This window comes from Protopterus annectens, chromosome 8.part0, assembly GCF_019279795.1.
Source record: "Protopterus annectens isolate FY-2018-M chromosome 8.part0, PAN1.0, whole genome shotgun sequence".
Taxonomy (NCBI): domain Eukaryota; kingdom Metazoa; phylum Chordata; order Ceratodontiformes; family Protopteridae; genus Protopterus; species Protopterus annectens.
This window is the reverse complement of record NC_056741.1, coordinates 1,527,884,097-1,527,897,395: the sequence shown is the minus strand read 5'-3', so window position 1 is coordinate 1,527,897,395 and position 13,299 is coordinate 1,527,884,097.

Below are 13,299 nucleotides of genomic sequence, written 5' to 3'. Positions count from 1 at the left end.
TATCCTGTGTTCATCCTTGGCCACACCCCCCCGGAAAGGAAAGTTATTTTCTGAGATGGTGTTAGTCTGGATTTCTCTTTGTTGATTGTGTATCCCAGAGAGTTCAGTAACCGTGTTGCATAAGCCAGATGATCCAGAAGTATGTGCTTGCTGTCCGCTTGGATCAGGCAGTCGTCCAAATAAGGGTAAATTTGTACCCTTGAAGTCTACAGTAGGCAATTACTGATGCCAGGCATTTCGTGAATACTCTGGGCACAGTAGATAAGCCAAAGGGCAATGCAGAGAATTGATAGTGGATTGAACCTGCAAGAAATCTGAGGTATCTTCTGCAGCTTTGTCTGATTGGGACATGCAGGTATGCCTCCTTGAGGTCCAATGTTACCAGCCAAAACTCCTTGCCCAGCATGGGAAGAAGCTGCTGTAATGTGAGCATCTTGAATTTTGGTACGAGTAAGAATGTGTTTAGGATGGATAAGTCAAAAATGGGTCTCCAGTCGGTTCCTTTCCTTGGTACCAGAAATAGCCTGGAATAAAAACCTTGGCCTTGTTCATGAGTAGGTACCTCTTGAATAGCTTTCATGTCTATGAGCTTTGAAATCTATAGTTGTGCCTCTGCCCTTTGATTGTGTGGCAGGTTTGCCATGCCTCTCATTTTTGGTAGAGTGTGAAAATGAAATCTGTAGCCTCTGTGTATAACGTCCAGGATCCATTTGTCTGTTGTGACAATATGCCAATTTCTTGTAAATAATGCCAGCTTTCCTCCCAAGGGTGCTGCCAGCTGAGACTTGTTTGGCATGGAAAGGAGGAAGTCATTGAGTTTGTTTCCTATATTGTTGTGCACTGTCTTCGCCACCTCTTGGTGCTGGAGTTTGCCATTGCCTGCCTCTATATGATCCTTGTGATTGTCCTCTGCCTCTTGAGCGCCTGCATCTACCTCTTTGGGGCTTGTCCGTGGCTGGAAAGGACCAGTTTTTAGAAGGCCAATTTCTGCTAAAATGTGGTGGTTGAACCTCTAGAAAAGCTTTGACAGATTGCATAGATTTGGCTTTTTCTTCCATTTTCCATAGTATCTCCTCAGCATTAGTACCAAATAGCACATCCTTTTGTAAAGGAGCATCTAGTAGTTTAGCTTTCACATGATCAGGCAAGATTTGTTCCCTAAGCCATGCATGTCTATGAATAACTGATCCTGTAACAGCAGCTCTACTTGAGGCCTCTAGGGCATCATAGCCACATTGTAAGGTGTGTTTACCCACTTGTTCTGCACTATGCATCATATCCTGCAACTCCTTCAAATCTGGTTGTTCAGAGTGAGACATTTTATTTCTTAATTGTGATAACAGAAACTGCTGATATTTAAGCATATGAAACTGACAATTTAAGGCCCTCATGGCTAGGGTGGCCGAGTATACACCTTTTTTTCCCACCTTTCTAAGGATCTTGACTCTCTTTCGGAAGGTAGTGGATTCTTAGCAGTAGAGGCCTTCATTCCCTTGGGGCCTTGAGAAATGGTTTCAGGGTCAGCATTATGGCTTTTGTACAGAAATTGGTGAGAGTTAGGAACTCTGTAGTACCTATCAGGCTTGACTGGGACAGGAGGCAGGGAATCCGGATTAAGGCAAGCCTCCGAATAAACATCATCCAGTATGTCAAAGACAGGAGGTATCGCCAGAGGTCTTTGTTGAGGTAACAAAAGAAATTCCCTAAGTCTTTTCTTGGAATCAGAAAAGTCTTGGCCTTCCCAATGGAAGTGTTCCCTCAAGGTGTGCAAGGTTTCCCCAAAAGAAAAATCCTCAGGAGGAGATACAGAAGGAATGGACTGCTCTGCATCAGAATCTTCAAAAGGGGAGAAAGAGTGTTCCTCTACATCAGAATGATCTGAAAAAATGGAGCCCTGATCAGAAGAGGGAGAATCTTCCTCCACTCTGGGTGTCTTGTCTGGAGGGGGTTGGGAACCCCTGATAAGAGTAATTAAATCCTCAGCCATTTTAAGCATCTATTTATTTATTTTATTTTATTTATTTTACATTTGTTGACCGGGCTAGTCCAACTGGATATATTTCCATTTTCAGCAGAGGCCCGGGGAGAAAAGCTCCACATTTAAAAAAAGGAATTACATTTTAAGCACACAAAAAATAACTCATAATACACATTATTACCTATTTCTAAAAACAAGAATAGTAAGAGTAAGAGCAGGGTAAGAGAAATGACAGAAAGTTGTCCGAAGAAAGAAGAGGAAGTTGAACAATCTAGGGAAAAGGTAACATCCAAATGAACAAACTAACAAGTTTTAATACCAAGAAGAGAACTAAAAGATCAAGAAGAGAGAAGCAGTGAAAAAAAGAGAGAGCAAGGATAAAGAGAAATACTAGTGTGTAAGAGATTTGAAGCCATAAGGAGGATAGATGAAGAGGAGGACTTCACAGAGGTAGAGATAGAAAGAAAGAGAGAAGAGGGAGGATGGAAAGAAAAGTAGGGAGAGAGAGATGGATTAGATAGAGCAAAATAACTTTAGTCAGGATTAGAGCATGGACACATCCAGTGGCTTTTAAGGTAAATTCTAAGTTTTTGTTTAAACAGAACAGTAGATGCAATGGAAGTAAGTTCAGTAGGTAATTGATTCCAGTGTTTTCCAATAGTGTTAGAGAAAAGGGAATCACCTGCTAGGTTATTGGATTTGGTTAAGGTAACTAGCAGCTTACTTGATGAACAAAGGGAGTTCAGATTAGAGTAGGGGGTTATGAGGTTAGAGAGTATAGGTGTGTTTTGAGGTTGGTAGAATGCTTTTTGGATAAATGTCAGTTGAGACTGTAGCAGCATGTTAGACAATTCAAGCCAGTTAAGTTGCTGCAGATTCAGACAGTGGTGAGTTCTGAAGGGTTGACCAGTGACAAATCTAGCTATATTATTGTACGTGGAACATAATTTTGAGAGATTATTTTTCTTAAGGTTTGTATAGATTGGTGAGGCATAGAGAAGAGTCGAGATAATATGAGAGTGGGCAAGAGTAGCTTTGGCTTGGGAGGTTAGGAAAGTTTTAATTCTATAAAGAGAGCCAAGTTTCCTGTTTACAGATTTAATGGTATTGTTGATATGACAATCAAAGGTAAGGTTGTTGTCAATTGTGACACCTAGCAGTTTGGTATCGGGGTCGGGTGATATAATGGTTCCATTGTTAGATAGGATAGTAAAGTCTAATAGAGGGGATCTGGTACTGGGCTTAAAGAGTAGGAGTTTGGTTTTTTTAGCGTTTAGGAGTAGGCAGCATTTTGAGAACCAAGTTTCAACTTTAGAGAAAACAGCTTGAGTAATAGTTTGAAGTTCAGAGATGGATTTAGCAGAGCAAATTAAAGTGGAATCATCTGCGTATTGTATACAAGTAGCCTGGGGGATAGCAGTATGTAAGTCATTAATAAAGAGGGAGAAAAGAAGTGGTCCAAGAATGGAGCCTTGGGGGACCCCGAGTGAAATTGGGAGAAGGGATGAGAGTTTATTATCCCAGAGAACAGCTTGTTTCCTGTTTGTAAGATAGGAACAAAACCATTGGACAGTCTTAGATTCTAAGGAGAGAGATTCAAGAATTTTTAAGAGAATAGAGTGGTTGACCATATCGAAGGCTTTAGATAGGTCAATGAACAGAGCTGAAGAGAGGGTACAATTATTTCGGTTTTTGTTAATAAGGTCTGTAAAGGTGAGGAGAGCGGTGGTTGTGCTATGAAAAGGCCTAAAACCATGTTGACAGGGAGTGAGAATGGTATTTTTTATTAGGTGGTCCATTAACTGATAATGGACACATTTTTCCATGATTTTTGCTAGTGGGGACAAGAGAGCAATGGGCCTATAATTAGAGTATTCATAGGAGTTACCTCCTTTGTGTAAGGGTATGATGTGAGAGATTTTCCAGATGTCAGGTATGGTTTCTTCATTTATGGTTCTGTTAATAAGAATAGATATGGGGTAGGCAATTTCATGCTGATTTTGAAGGAATTCAGATGGGAGTTGGTCTGCTGAGGGGGTGCATGGTTTGAGTTTGTGAATACATTTTTGTATAATGGCAGTGGAGATGGGTTGTAGCCTAAAGACTGGTAGTTTGGAGGTGGCAGGATTGGGGATACAAGTGTTGTCACTAGAGAGGTGTGAGGCCAGAGAGTTAATAGTATCAATAAAGAAAGAGTTGAAAGTGTTGGCAGTGTCAAGGGTGGAATTCTTTTCAGATCCGGTAGGGGAAGGAGTGGTAGTCTGTCCAGGGTGTAGAAGCCTGTTAAGGGTTGACCAGAATTTTTGAGGGTTGTTGTGGTTAGCTTGTTGGAGATTACTATAATAACTTCTTTTATCAGAGAAAATGGCTTTTGGTAGAGTTTCTTAGGTGTCTAAAGGTCTGTTGGTCTACACTAGATTTGCTAGCTCGCCATTTTTCCATGCTTTGTTTCTAAGAATCATTTTTTGTCTTGTGTCTTTAGATAGCCAGGGGGCAGGTTTAGATTTAATTCGGATGGAGCGTGATGGTGCATGATTATCAAGAATAGTTAGGAAGGTGGTGTTGAAGAAAAGTACAGCTTCTTCAAGGGGAAGTGTCTTTAGTGGGTTCCAATTGCAGGCCTTTAGCTCTGTTCTAAATTGAGTAGGGTTGAAACATTTGAGATTGCGTAAGGTCCTATAGATAGGTGTATTGTTAGAGGCATTTCTTTGTCTAATAATAAAGGTTAGATTGTGATCACTAAAGTCATCAGGTACTGTTCCTGACTGATATTTAAGTTGAGGTCTGTTAATAAGTATCCAGTCTAGAGTACTTCCTTTGTTGTTAGATTTATTGATCCTGGTAGAGGTGTTTATTATTTGACTGAAGCCAAAGAGGTTGATGTGGGAAGCTGGGTTATTAGTAGTTAAAGAGGACCAGTCCAGGTTGAGGTCACCAAGAATTATGGTTTCTTGAGGATAGGAGGTGGAGAGCCAACTTAGGATATTTTCTATGGTGGTGGAATTGTTTCCAGGAGGTAGATATATACAGATAATATAGATGGATTTTTTAGGGTTTAGTTGCAGCTTTGAGATGAGAAGTTCAGTCTTATTACTGTCTGGGTTATCATAGGGTATTAATGTTACATTAAGTTCTGTTTTGAATAGAATTGCAACTCCTCTGCCTTTTTTAGTTTTGCGGTCAAGTCTTAGGATGTTATAGCCTGGAGGTAGGATTACATTGTCTTTAGTAAAGGGTTTCAACCAGGTTTCAGTTAAACAGAGAATATCAAAGGAGTGATGTTGAAGAAGGGAGTGGAGATGGGTGATTTTGTTATTGACGCTTCGTATATTAAGGTGACCTATGAGAAAAGTATTTGGATTAGAGGTTGGTAGTGGAAGGGAAGAGTTTAGTATGGAGGTTGCCTCATCAGATGAAGTGGTTAAGGGCCCTGGGTTGGGATGGATGTCCCCATCTGCTAAGGTAGAATGCTTATGCTTGAGGTAGGCTGTGATGGGGGAGTACAGTGAGTATTTTGGTTTCCTAATCAAGAGATTAAGAATTTTAATGTGGAACAGTCTGTGATATCTGGCAAGGAGGTAGCTAGGGGTAGATGTAATGTTTAAATGAGTGAAGTTTGTGGTTAGGAATTCAAAGGCAGTATGTTTGGGAGAGAAATTAAAGTGGTAATTGGAATTTGATTCATAACAGGTTAGGAAGTATGGTAGTGAGAGGGCCAGAGAAATAATCAGTAGTAGTGTTAGCTTATTCAGAGTAGTTCCTGTTACAGGTGTTTTAGATATTGGTTTGTGAGTTTTGGTAGACATGTTGAACTGTGACAGAGAGAAGTTGAGTAGATATGGGTTTAGTATATAGAGAGAGTAAATAACACAGGTAGATATCAAGGTATCTGTGTAGTTTTAAGTGGGGAGAGAGAGAGGAGAGGTAGAGGGAGGTATCAGAAGGAGGGTGGAGCAAGTGAGATAGATGATTAGGGTAGGTGTGAATAAAGAGGAGGTGTGGTATGTAGGAGTATAGGATAGGTGTAGATGTAGAGGGGTGTGGTCTGTTAGGTATAAGGCTACAGGTGCGTGGGGTGGGTGCGATAAGGGGTAGGGAGGGAGCGGGCAGTAACAGCCAGAGAGGAGAGCGAAGTGTATCAGCAAGCAGAGTAGCTGAAACACTACTGTTTCATATGCTACGTAGTTTTGCCAAAGAATAAGGAGAGTTATTTCTTTTCTCATAAAAAGGATGAAAAGAGTAGGCAGTAGTTTCCAAGAATATAGTAAGTACAGGTATACAAGGACAGCAGTAGTTAGCAGAGGGAGAGTGATAAGTAAGGATATAAAATAGGCAAGCAGATACAAAATAGAGTCAAATGGTAAGGAGTAAGATAGGAAAGGAAGAGAAAGGAGAGCAGCAGCCAGGTCAGTAAAGTAAAGACAGTAAGGAAGCAGGAAAGACAAGTGAAGAGGAGTGTTTCAGCCGTAGTAAGGCAGGCTGACAAGGGATGGTAAAATGGCCAGGGGCAGGGGGGAGTAGCAAAGATGAGGAGAGGTGGAGAAGGGTAACTATTATAAAGAAGATGGCCTGGGAAGGGAAAGAACCTTAGCTGATATCACGTGTGTGCTGCCCACAGGAGGACAAAAACTTAAAATAAAATATTTAGGCAAAAATGACATACAGCCAGTACTGGAAAGTTCTAGCACCAGTATACAGTGAATTCAATAGGAGGTAAGGGTGCTTCTTGAGTGCCAACACACTTGGCCTGCTTTGTTGTTCCAGGGATACCAGGTGAGGTAGGTCAGCAGGGAGGGGGGCAACCCGATGAAGAGCACTAGGCTTTCAATGCTGGAATACAAAACAAAGAGATAAAGGGTTAGGAAGATTAAAGGAAAGAGTAATAGCATAGGTGGTAAAGCATAGGAGAGGGTAGAGAGTTACCAGACTAAGAAGTATGTTAGCAGTGAGAGGGAAAACAAACATCTGCAAAGGTACAGTGTAACAAGATAATATGCAACAAGAACAACAGTTGACCTCTTAGAGACTGAAGCAGAGGTCCAAATCAAAGGCAATGCACAGCTAACCAGTGTTAAAGATACACAGGGTATAAGACCTTGTAGCAGCCCTAGGTACTAGTTAAACACGAGGCCATTAAGAGCCAAAAACAGGTAATACAGTCATCTCTACTTTGTGATATCAGGCGGCTAGTTTAGACACTAGAATCCAAGGCAATTTACTAAAATCAAAGCTGTAAAATGTGTAATATAAGACACCTTATCAACTAAGTACTTTAGTCAATAAACATAGGAAGTAGGAAAGGTGATAACATACACTAAACAGGCTATAGGAGACTTTAAGAGTCTCTAGTAACTGTATACAGTGCTTATTGCTATAATAATAACCAACAATTGATTGCTAGGAACAAGACAGTCATAAACAGCCACAAAAAACAGCTAGTACTAAATACAAACAGGTTGGAACCTCAGCGACTACAATATGAGGAGTTAGAAATCACTAGTTGGTAAAAAGCAGAGATTGTGTCTTCAGAATCACTAGCGACTAATTGCAGAGCTTGGTAAAGTAGCAGACCACCATTGGAACGCGTTTAATACACGCAGGGTCTCAGCTACTGCAATTTAAAACAGTAAAACATTAAAAAAGCAGTGGTTGTGTCATCAGAATCACTAGCGACTAATTGCAGAGCTTAGAAAAGTAACAGACCACCATTGGAAAGCGTTTACTACACGCAGGGTCTCAGTAACTGCAATTTAAAACATAATCCAGGTTGGGAACATCAGCAACTGCATTAAAAACTACAATAAATAGTGTTAGATAAACACTAGTGAGTTAAAAAGCAGGGTATGTATTCAAAAGTACTAGCGACTAGTTGCAGAGCTTAAATTAACAGCAGGACATCATAGAAAAGCGTTTATAGCCACACGATCTCGGCAGCTACACTTAAAAAATGCTATTCTCAGGTTCTGCCAATTGGTAATCCCTGGTAGTTAGAAAACGGTGACTTTGAGAACAGAAACACGTGCGACCAATCTCTAGGTTTACAAAGTGAGAGGTCACCATAAAAAAGTCTAAAAACACGCCGGATAGTAGCGACGACAACTGAAGTCACTAATAACAAGTTCTGACACATGTACATTCAAGAACAGGTATTGTATGAGTATAAAATGCAGCAACAAGCAAAACGAGACAATTTACTGTGAAGAAATGCTCACTTACCGGCAGCACACCACGCGGACAGCCTGGGGGAACCTACAGTTTGCAGGTTGGAATTTAAAGATGGCGCCTTAGCAAGGAGGGCTCTACTAATAGAGTTCGAGGGGATAGGGGGGAGGGGAAACAGAAGGTATGTCCAATAGCAAGAAGGGTAGGATAGGGGCAGGAGATAGGAGCAATGAGAAACAGCCAGAGAGGAGAGCGAAGTGTATCAGCAAGCAGAGTAGCTGAAACACTACTGATTCATATGCTACGTAGTTTTGCCAAAGAATAAGGAGAGTTATTTCTTTTCTCATAAAAAGGATGAAAAGAGTAGGCAGTAGTTTCCAAGAATATAGTAAGTACAGGTATACAAGGACAGCAGTAGTTAGCAGAGGGAGAGTGATAAGTAAGGATATAAAATAGGCAAGCAGATACAAAATAGAGTCAAATGGTAAGGAGTAAGATAGGAAAGGAAGAGAAAGGAGAGCAGCAGCCAGGTCAGTAAAGTAAAGACAGTAAGGAAGCAGGAAAGACAAGTGAAGAGGAGTGTTTCAGCCGTAGTAAGGCAGGCTGACAAGGGATGGTAAAATGGCCAGGGCAGGGGAGTAGCAAAGATGAGGAGAGGTGGAGAAGGGTAACTGTTATAAAGATGATGGCCTGGGAAGGGAAAGAACCTTAGCTGATATCACGTGTGTGCTGCCCACAGGAGGACAAAACTTAAAATAAAATATTTAGGCAAAAATGACATACAGCCAGTACTGGAAAGTTCTAGCACCAGTATACAGTGAATTCAATAGGAGATAAGGGTGCTTCTTGAGTGCCAACACACTTGGCCTGCTTTGTTGTTCCAGGGATACCAGGTGAGGTAGGTCAGCAGGGAGGGGGGCAACCCGATGAAGAGCACTAGGCTTTCAATGCTGGAATACAAAACAAAGAGATAAAGGGTTAGGAAGATTAAAGGAAAGAGTAATAGCATAGGTGGTAAAGCATAGGAGAGGGTAGAGAGTTACCAGACTAAGAAGTATGTTAGCAGAGAGAGGGAAAACAAACATCTGCAAAGGTACAGTGTAACAAGATAATATGCAACAAGAACAACAGTTGACCTCTTAGAGACTGAAGCAGAGGTCCAAATCAAAGGCAATGCACAGCTAACCAGTGTTAAAGATACACAGGGTATAAGACCTTGTAGCAGCCCTAGGTACTAGTTAAACACGAGGCCATTAAGAGCCAAAAACAGGTAATACAGTCATCTCTACTTTGTGATATCAGGCGGCTAGTTTAGACACTAGAGTCCAAGGCAATTTACTAAAATCAAAGCTGTAAAATGTGTAATATAAGACACCTTATCAACTAAGTACTTTAGTCAATAAACATAGGAAGTAGGAAAGGTGATAACATACACTAAACAGGCTATAGGAGACTTTAAGAGTCTCTAGTAACTGTATACAGTGCTTATTGCTATAATAATAACCAACAATTGATTGCTAGGAATAAGACAGTCATAAACAGCCACAAAAAACAGCTAGTACTAAATACAAACAGGTTGGAACCTCAGCGACTACAATATGAGGAGTTAGAAATCACTAGTTGGTAAAAAGCAGAGATTGTGTCTTCAGAATCACTAGCGACTAATTGCAGAGCTTGGTAAAGTAGCAGACCACCATTGGAACGCGTTTACTACACGCAGGGTCTCAGCTACTGCAATTTAAAACAGTAAAACATTAAAAAAGCAGTGGTTGTGTCATCAGAAGCACTAGCGACTAATTGCAGAGCTTAGAAAAGTAACAGACCACCATTGGAAAGCGTTTACTACACGCAGGGTCTCAGTGACTGCAATTTAAAACATAATCCAGGTTGGGACATCAGCAATTGCATTAAAAACTACAATAAATAGTGTTAGATAAACACTAGTGAGTTAAAAAGCAGGGTTATGTATTCAAAAGTACTAGCGACTAGTTGCAGAGCTTAAATTAACAGCAGGACATCATAGAAAAGCGTTTACAGCCACACGATCTCGGCAGCTACACTTAAAAAACGCTATTCTCAGGTTCTGCCAAATGGTAATCCCTGGTAGTTAGAAAACGGTGACTTTGAGAACAGAAACACGTGCGACCAATCTCTAGGTTTACAAAGTGAGAGGTCACCATAAAAAAGTCTAAAAACACGCCGGATAGTAGCGACGACAACTGAAGTCACTAATAACAAGTTCTGACACATGTACATTCAAGAACAGGCATTGTATGAGTATAAAATGCAGCAACAAGCAAAACGAGACAATTTACTGTGAAGAAATGCTCACTTACCGGCAGCACACCACGCGGACAGCCTGGGGGAACCTACAGTTTGCAGGATGAAATTTAAAGATGGCGCCTTAGCAAGGAGAGCTCTACTAATAGAGTTCGAGGGGATAGGGGGGAGGGGAAACAGAAGGTATGTCCAATAGCAAGAAGGGTAGGATAGGGGCAGGAGAATAGGAGCAATGAGAAACAGCCAGAGAGGAGAGCGAAGTGTATCAGCAAGCAGAGTAGCTGAAACACTACTGTTTCATATGCTACGTAGTTTTGCCAAAGAATAAGGAGAGTTATTTCTTTTCTCATAAAAAGGATGAAAAGAGTAGGCAGTAGTTTCCAAGAATATAGTAAGCACAGGTATACAAGGACAGCAGTAGTTAGCAGAGGGAGAGTGATAAGTAAGGATATAAAATAGGCAAGCAGATACAAAATAGAGTCAAATGGTAAGGAGTAAGATAGGAAAGGAAGAGAAAGGAGAGCAGCAGCCAGGTCAGTAAAGTAAAGACAGTAAGGAAGCAGGAAAGACAAGTGAAGAGGAGTGTTTCAGCCGTAGTAAGGCAGGCTGACAAGGGATGGTAAAATGGCCAGGGGCAGGGGGGAGTAGCAAAGTAGCAAAGTATCTACTTTTTAGGCATGGGGCCTGGTGATGGGCCCTGTGCAACAGGCCTCTTGGGATGCCTGGCTGATTTGGACTTAGTAAAGGCCTTAATTGAAAAGGAAGATGAGGGTCTAAAGACACCATGGGTGGAAGTGGACCTGTCCACATTAGGAGGCTCAATGCTCACAGTGGCTTCGGTGGTTGTAGTCTGGGTATGGGCCGAGGTACCTGTGGTCTCAGTTACAGAAGACCCTGCCAAAGAAGTGTCGTCGGTAGTCAGGGACTGCATAGGCGTCTCGCTGAGAACCGGACCACGTGTAGCCAGTTTTGGTGTGGTGTCAGTGGGGACCGCAGACCTCGCGTGTCGGTCCTTGTCCTTGCGTTTTTTGGACAAAACGTTAGTCGGAGCCTCCAACGACATTTTATAATCAAAGGCTTTACCGAAAAAGTGTTGGGCGAACTCCGCCTGACACTTAATAGTGCGCTTATTGAAAGTAGCGCAAAAGCGACAGCCCGAGACATTGTGGTCTGGGCCTAAACAAGGTATGCAGAGGGAATGGAAATCCTTATGCTGTATTTGCTTCCCACAAGAAATACAATTGTTAACTTTTTCTGACATCGGTCTGAGGCAAGAAAAGTTTCCCCAACAGGGTACTTAGCTTTAATGAAGACTTTGGTTTCCAATTTTTCGTAAATTCAGGAGCTGGCAGACTGGCACTTGCGAACTGCTTCTGCTTCGGGCACCGCGCGGCAAAAATGACTGAAGAATATGGTGTCGGCTGTGTCTTATATACCCCTGTCGCACTGATGTCAGGAAAGAAAGCGACGGCAACCGACGCCGGACCAAGACTTTGGAATTCGGCCGACCGAGGACCCACCTGACAGCAGAGAACCCATCTGTGATTACTGCAGCTGTATGCACAATGAACATCAAGCAGCACTCAGCTCAAACCACTTCTCCTTGCACTCCAATTCTAATTATAATTTACATTCAGCTTTATTAAAGTACCAAGTAACATGCTGAAAGTAGCAATCTCTGTGACACCCCCACTTGTAAAAATGTTTCTTATCCAAAAAAGACCTGCTGCCTGACAACAACTATCTACTTGTTTGATGGGGAAAACATGATCAAAGTAAAAAATGAAAAGCAAACAGGAAACAAGCTCAACATACATTGCTTAAAGCATTACTGCACAGGATATGGACCGCACATGATAGTTTGGCATTCTGTTTAGTTTGCAGGTAAAGCCTGTAATGAGCTCTTAAAATAATGTAATCCTGTCCTTTATTACAAATACTGTCATATGCATTTCAATAACCAAGGCTTATGTTATCTAGTTATGTAAGTATTCTCTGCATGACAGCAACAGAAAGGCTTTTAATGTTGGCAATTCTTTAACAGTATGCTTATTAAAACTTACTTGCATCTTACAATCTCAGACGAGCTTACCAGATGGTCATTAAAGCACTGCTACTTAAACACAGAGCAACAGGCACTTTCTGAATAATAATAAGCATAAATCAACAGTATAAAAATATGACAGAAACCAGAACATTCTGCAAAATCAAGGACAGATGAAAAGCCATTGTAGTACTTGTGTCTACTTTGGATGGGGGGATAGTCTGCACATTTACACTGCATAACTGCTCCTTGCCTTTCTTGGACACATCCAGAGTCACTACATGGGGGAGTGGGGTGCAACAAGTATGTCACAATTTGAAATGTCTCTGGCTGCGATGGCCCTGACACATTTGTCATACCTCTCAACCTCAGAGCAAGAAATCTGGATAAAACCATACAGAGAAGTGGGACAGAGGCCCAAAAATAAGGGCAATTTGTCTGTCATTATTTTCTAACTTCAGTCTTTAATGATTTGCCACTAATTTGCCAAAAAAAACCCCACAATTTTATGAAAAATGGACCAAAAATGTGATTCAAAAATATAAAATAGCCATACAATACAGCTGGGAACTTGTCAAAGAAGGGACACTTTTTAATATTAGTACTGCTAACTTGAGCAGTTGACAAAATAAAAGAATCTACATGCATTTCTGAAATAAAAGTAATCTATAACTGATTATTGCATTTATTTATTAAATTGTAAACCCTCCATGTTTTCTTCCAAAATTGCCATTTTGCGGAGGGATTATTAGTGGAAGAGCAACATTTTGAGCCAAAATCAGGGACAGTTGATGGTTTGGATATGCCGAATTCTATAAAGCAATTTATTTGCATG